At 42.6% G+C, this 5,942-nt stretch overlaps 1 long non-coding RNA gene across 1 annotated transcript; it reads left to right on the top strand.

The window, feature by feature from the left end:
* The first annotated feature begins 1,019 nt into the window (after positions 1 to 1,019).
* LOC120023474 lies at positions 1,020 to 5,333 on the top strand. The gene is made up of 2 exons (XR_005472693.1): positions 1,020 to 1,178; positions 4,789 to 5,333. It is a non-coding gene; the product is annotated as an uncharacterized LOC120023474 (long non-coding RNA).
* Positions 5,334 to 5,942: the final 609 nt, after the last annotated feature.

Genomic DNA, 5,942 nt, shown 5'->3' with positions numbered 1-5,942 from the left:
ACTGGGCCTTATCACCAAGGGGTATAGTGTGTTCACGGGCCACGAGACCCGTTGGGAAGGTACCCCTGACTCCTCAGGGCGAATATTTCACAGGGTGAAAATACAAAGACAGAATGGACGTCCGTGCGGCTGCGTGGAGTTCTATATCGGCACCGAGGAAATCCGAAACCAAAACATTAGGGAGGGTGGCCTGACTGGTGATTCCAGACTGCGTCTGCTTATTCCTTTTAAAAGTTGGGATGTAATGGAATTGAACATGTTGCAGGCGTTGGATGCTCTCTTTGTACAGAGCCAACAGCGGCAGAGCCTTGTTCATTTAAAGAAGTGCATAATATATACGAATCGTAAAGATTACGATTCAAAAGAGCCTCAAGAAGATACAGCGTCAGAAGAAAACTAAGTAAGCGGATGCTTTAACCCCGCCCAGATACCCAAAGGCCTGGTTCTACAATAAAAAGAAAAAAGCAGACAGTTCTTCATTTCATCATACACCATGGATATTGTAAGGAATTGTAATAGAGACTGAAAACTAGTAATAACTACATTTCAACATAAGCCATATTTTATACATAAATACACATACTCCTCATTTCTCTTGGATATATGCTGGACTTATTAAGACACCGACTACAGACACACATAATTCCCCTCCCCCATAATAACCACAGAACACTCACAACACATGCTTGGAGCTCAGGACAAAGAACTGTCTCAGGAACCAATGGAACGTGGACACCAGGCCTGTTCGGGACTACCCAAGACCCAGATCGACCAATCGGAAGGCCAGGCTCGCAGATCTACCTACTTTGCTTATTGTCTATATAATACTGTACGAGTCTTGAAACTTTCTCTTCTCCGACGATTTCATAAGAATCAGACAGAAAGGAGCCGTGCACGCTTTTGCCTGATATCTTTACACTTGAATAAAACGGCCTTATTATAAAATTATCCACCTCGTCCTATGTCTCCACTTGGTCTCCTGTCTCAAGTAAAACGAATTATCAACAGACTTGGTAGCAGAGGATGGTTAAAACATATTTGAATTCGGCCCAATAGAAAATTCATCGGACAGGAGACGAGAGGGAGAAAGATTCAAGAAGGAGAGGTGACCCGCTCGAGGGAGACGTCGGCGATTCAACTCACCCAGGAAACTGATCAAAGAGCTCGAAAATATTAAGGTAAGCAGAGCCGGTTTAATCAAAATCTGCATATTGTATTATAGCCAATATCTAAATTCAATGATCAGAAGTACTGAGGTGAGTGTGAATTGTTGCTAAATTTATGTGGAATTGTTTAGAATCTAAGGCATTGTGTAAAGATATTTGCGAAGTATAAAATCAAGTCGTATTAGTAATCTGGAACTAGTTGAATTATTCTTCAACTAGGAGTATCGGGGATAAATCTAAGCTTGATGCTGTTCAAGTCGAATTAGTAATCTGGAACTAGTTGAATTATTCTTCAACTAGGAGTATCGGGGATAAATCTAAGCTTGATGCTGTTCAAGTCGAATTAGTAATCTGGGACTAGTGGACATGGCACCCCACTAGGAGCATCGGTGATAAATCTAAGCTTGAACTAGGAGTAATGGTATTAAACTTGAAACTCAAATGTATTTGAAATGTAATGTAGCCTGTTCAAGTCGTATTAGTAATCTGAGGCTAGTGGAAATGGCACCCCACTAGGAGCATCGGTGATAAATCTAAGCTTGGCGTATTGGGATTCAAGTTGCATTAGTAATCTGGGACTAGTCGAAATATTCTTCAACTAGGAGCATCGGTGATAAATCTAAGCTTGAAATAGGAGTAATGGTATTTAAACCTGAAACTCTCCAAATTAATGTGAGTGATTGAACGTTCCACGAGACCGATTGCTACTAATTAGCCATATGCTAGGTTGAGGCTGTGTTTAAGTGACCGCCGAGTCAGATTGTGGGAGCTGCTGTGAAGCAGCTATTTTTCTGCTGATAAATTGACCTGGTTTTTCCCTCTGGTGCTGTTGGCAAATCCTTAAGGGTTAGAATTAATTTGATAATTATTCTAGAAGCGCTAGGATACACCATATATTGTCCTAAAAGGACACGTTTGAAATACTTTGGGAAAGTATTTAATTAATTAAGTTAGTTTTTGAGTTTTCAGTTTTTTAATTAGTTTTTGAGAAAAATGAGTCCTAGAATTAATTAAATATTTATTCTAGAAACGCTTGAATATACTAATATAATGTCACGAAAGGACATTTCTGAAATGTTTTGGCAAAGTATTTAAATAATCGAAAAAGTGAAAACGAATAATAACTGTTTGAAAATAGTTCCTAAAATTATTATTATATTTAAAATAGAAGCGCTAGATAATACTAGTAGAGTGTTCCAAAAGGATATTGCCGAAATACTTTGGGAAAGTATTTAATTAATTCGCCAAACATAAAGCAATAACATTCTTTGTACACAAGGGGGAGACAGACACCAGAGATAAGACTGTGTCAGCACCAGAGATACATTGTTAGTTTTGGCCAGTGATGGGCTAAGTGCACCAAGATAATAATAGACCCAGACATAGCTCAACGACAAAATGACCACGACTATCGTCCCCAAACACAAATTCAACGAATATTTAGATCAGAGAATGAAAGACAGAGCAGGCGGGAAATTACACTACAAACCCGTTAAAAGAGTTTGGGAAGAAGTGAGGCTGAGATGGATTCAAGCAGGCTTCCTTAGTGGAGTCGCCCCATCAAAAGGGCAACTCCTCATTATGGAGAAAGAATTGGAGGAAGCAGTGAAGCAAGGGATAGAATGTGAAGTTGATAAGAATAAGAGTCACTTATTTAAAAAAGAAGGGACAAAGCAGAGGGAGAAGGCAGAGGCTGAGATGAAAATAGGATTATGGGCAATTGAGGAAATTAGAAAAGCTCTCCCTTACCGGAAACCTGATATGATGGGAGTGGTCACTGGAGCACCAACTGACACCAAAGAGGGCAGGCCCAACAATAATGACGCCCCACCTACCACCACAGCAGCCCCATCGGCCCCAACCCATCTCAGGGGCACTGTGGGGTTAATGGCAATTCCCCAGGCTCAGTTCAACTCCCATGTGCATCACCACATTACCCAATACAATAAGGGTAAGGGAGGGGCTGAAACACAAATCCAGTCCCTACAGGTACAACTTTTGAAACTACAATTGAAAGAGGCCCAGAAAGGAGAGAAACCCAAGAAACAGATGGTGGCTGAAGACCAACAAGAAATCTCACAAATCATTAAAAAAACTGTTTCCCGAATGATACAGCAACAACAACTACCCATCTTCACCCAGCAGGGACCACCTATACACCCACCCCAGGAGCAGCCATTCCAACTGCCGTATGCCTACCCGCTTCAGCCATACCCTTCGTCGGAACCACCACTACAACCCTACTACCCACTACCACAATCAAACTATTCACCCACATGGGGACAGCCCCAGAGGTACTCTGGATCTTATGGAAGCTGTCATAATTGTAAACAAGCTGGGCATATGGTGCGACAGTGTCCGCACCCAATAACCCCGGCCCAAAGCCAGTTTCTGGCCAAAAGGGGACGAGGATACGCCCCTAGACCAAGGGGGAGTCAGGCCAATGATGTATCAACCACGTGCGGCCCTTCAACCCGCATACAATCACCCCAATCCAGACCCGAATCAGCAATCACCTCCCCCTTTTCAGGGCATGGCTGACGAATATGCCCCATGGCCCTGAAGCTGCTCACCACTAACCTACACTCATCATTGACCTGGACTACTGAAGCATCAAAGGCTTTTGCACTCTTGAAAACAGATCTCTAAGTGGCAGTAGCCCTAACAGCACCTGACAAAAAAACAAGTTCCATCTGGATGTTTCTGAAAAAGAAGGATTTACATCATCCATCCTTTTCCAGAACCTAGAGGGGGAGAGAAGAGTGTTGAGGTATCACTCCTCCAAACTGGACTACATTGAAGAAGGACAAACCACATGCTCCAGGTATGTGGCTGCAGTGGCAAAAGCTATTGGAAAAACAGCCCACATGATAATGTGCCATCCATTGGAAATCCACACCCACCATGGGGTTGCAGCATATCTGATGAGCAAAGAATTCACGTTCAGCGCTGAAAGGAAAACGGAAATCCAGAATAAATGCACACAATCACACATCACATTTGTCAACACTGACAAAAACATGGCAGACGCACTCAATGCTGAAGGTCTACCCCACTCCTGTGCAGAAAGAGCTGCACAGGAACTGAAACGGAGACCTGACCTGGGGAACGAACCACTCACCAACACACACAGATATGGGGAAAGACAATGTGACAAATGGAAAAAGGTACCTGTTAGTTATGGTAGACAGGTTCTCTAAATGGGTTGAGGCAATACCAACAGCAGGGGAGGATGCAAAATAGGTCATTAGGTGGCTGCAAACCGAACTCATGTGTATTGTTTAATGACAAACGCTCCATGTACCAATAGGGTCGGATGTGTAAATGTCAACTGATTAATGGATGTTGTTTAATGATGGGGTTAGTGTACAGGCCACAATCTCATAAGTCTCGTGGAACGCGCCAATCAAATGTATGTGCAGGTTTGAAGTTGATTTGGGTTAAAGTCCTGCCCCTGGCGTTGCTGGCCATGATAGCCTCTCCAGGTGCAGGCACCCATCTCTCTCCTCATGAGACAATGGCTGGAGGAGTCATGCTGGGTTCACCAAGGAAGGGAGGTCATATGCCCGCCCTTGATGTACAACAAATTGTAATGTTTGATAATTGACGGAACTTTCTGCAGCTCTCTCCACACAGATTCACAAGGTCCAACGGGGAAGCAGAAGGGAGATCTGGCACACGGAAGGTAAAAAATTGGTGACTGGGTGGGGTTAATGTCCACAAGAGAAAGTGGCTAGAACCCAGGTGGACTGGACTGTACGAAGTGGGGGAGGTTACTTCACACTCAGTCCAGGTCAAAGGTAAATCAGGCGCACCTTGGCACCACCTCACACATTGCACTCCAGCCCCAATCCCTTCTAGAACACTGACAGAAGTCAGAGCTGATTTAAACAGCTTAAATTCGATTCCAAAGGAAGACATTCCTGACTCAGGTGATGCGGAATCAAACTCCGCCTCCCCTGATAAAGGAACCTCGCCCAGTTAGAGGGATATTTCTCCCTCCCTGGGCAAGGCTAGGGATATCTGGCCCCTTATTTGTGATATTCCTACTGATATTTGGGGTGTCCCTGGGCACTTTCACATGGTTAATAGAATAACTATAACCGGATTCCCATGGATGTATGTCACGGACACTCTAGTCTAACTAGGTAATAATAGATTAAAAAATTTAGAAAACAATAGTTAAAATAAGAAACTAAAATGGCTCAAATTGAGAAGGTTGAATAAGAGTGGGTGGAGAGCTGTGCAGAGAATGGACAGAAGATGGCAGTATTGCAGCACCCAATGGTCTCCCAGCCGACTGGTTGAATGCTGGTGACATAATTTTGTTTTTTGGAGTAAACATTAAGGTTAAGGGTTTCCGTGTACCCAGAGATAAGATATCTTAAAAGAATACACTCATATGGGAATAGGAGTTTTACTTTCTGAGTTTTATTTAGGCAAGGGACTTTGAGAAGATAAAGGGTTCTTTTGGTATGTTTAGATATGGAACACGAATGTAGGTGTAACATTTTGACCTGTTTTCTGTTTCCATTGCATTTTCCGGCGACTTGATCACTCGCGGGGAAATGTGGTGAGAATAATGAGATTGTGTCATTTGGGATACTAGTTTTGAGGTAAATTGATTATAATAGAGTTTATAACTCTTGACCATAAGGTAAGCATTTGTATTGGCCATTAGAAGATAAAGATAGGTTAATTAAGGTTATGTTAGGACTTTAAAGATTGACACTATAAGACCTGTTGTTATTTTTAAATCCATGCAGATAAAGTCAA

The sequence above is a fragment of the Salvelinus namaycush genome, chromosome 28, assembly GCF_016432855.1.
Source record: "Salvelinus namaycush isolate Seneca chromosome 28, SaNama_1.0, whole genome shotgun sequence".
NCBI classification, from domain to species: Eukaryota; Metazoa; Chordata; class Actinopteri; order Salmoniformes; family Salmonidae; genus Salvelinus; species Salvelinus namaycush.
The sequence above is the reverse complement of the archived record's forward strand: the minus strand, read 5'-3'. Positions and strand labels throughout refer to the sequence as shown.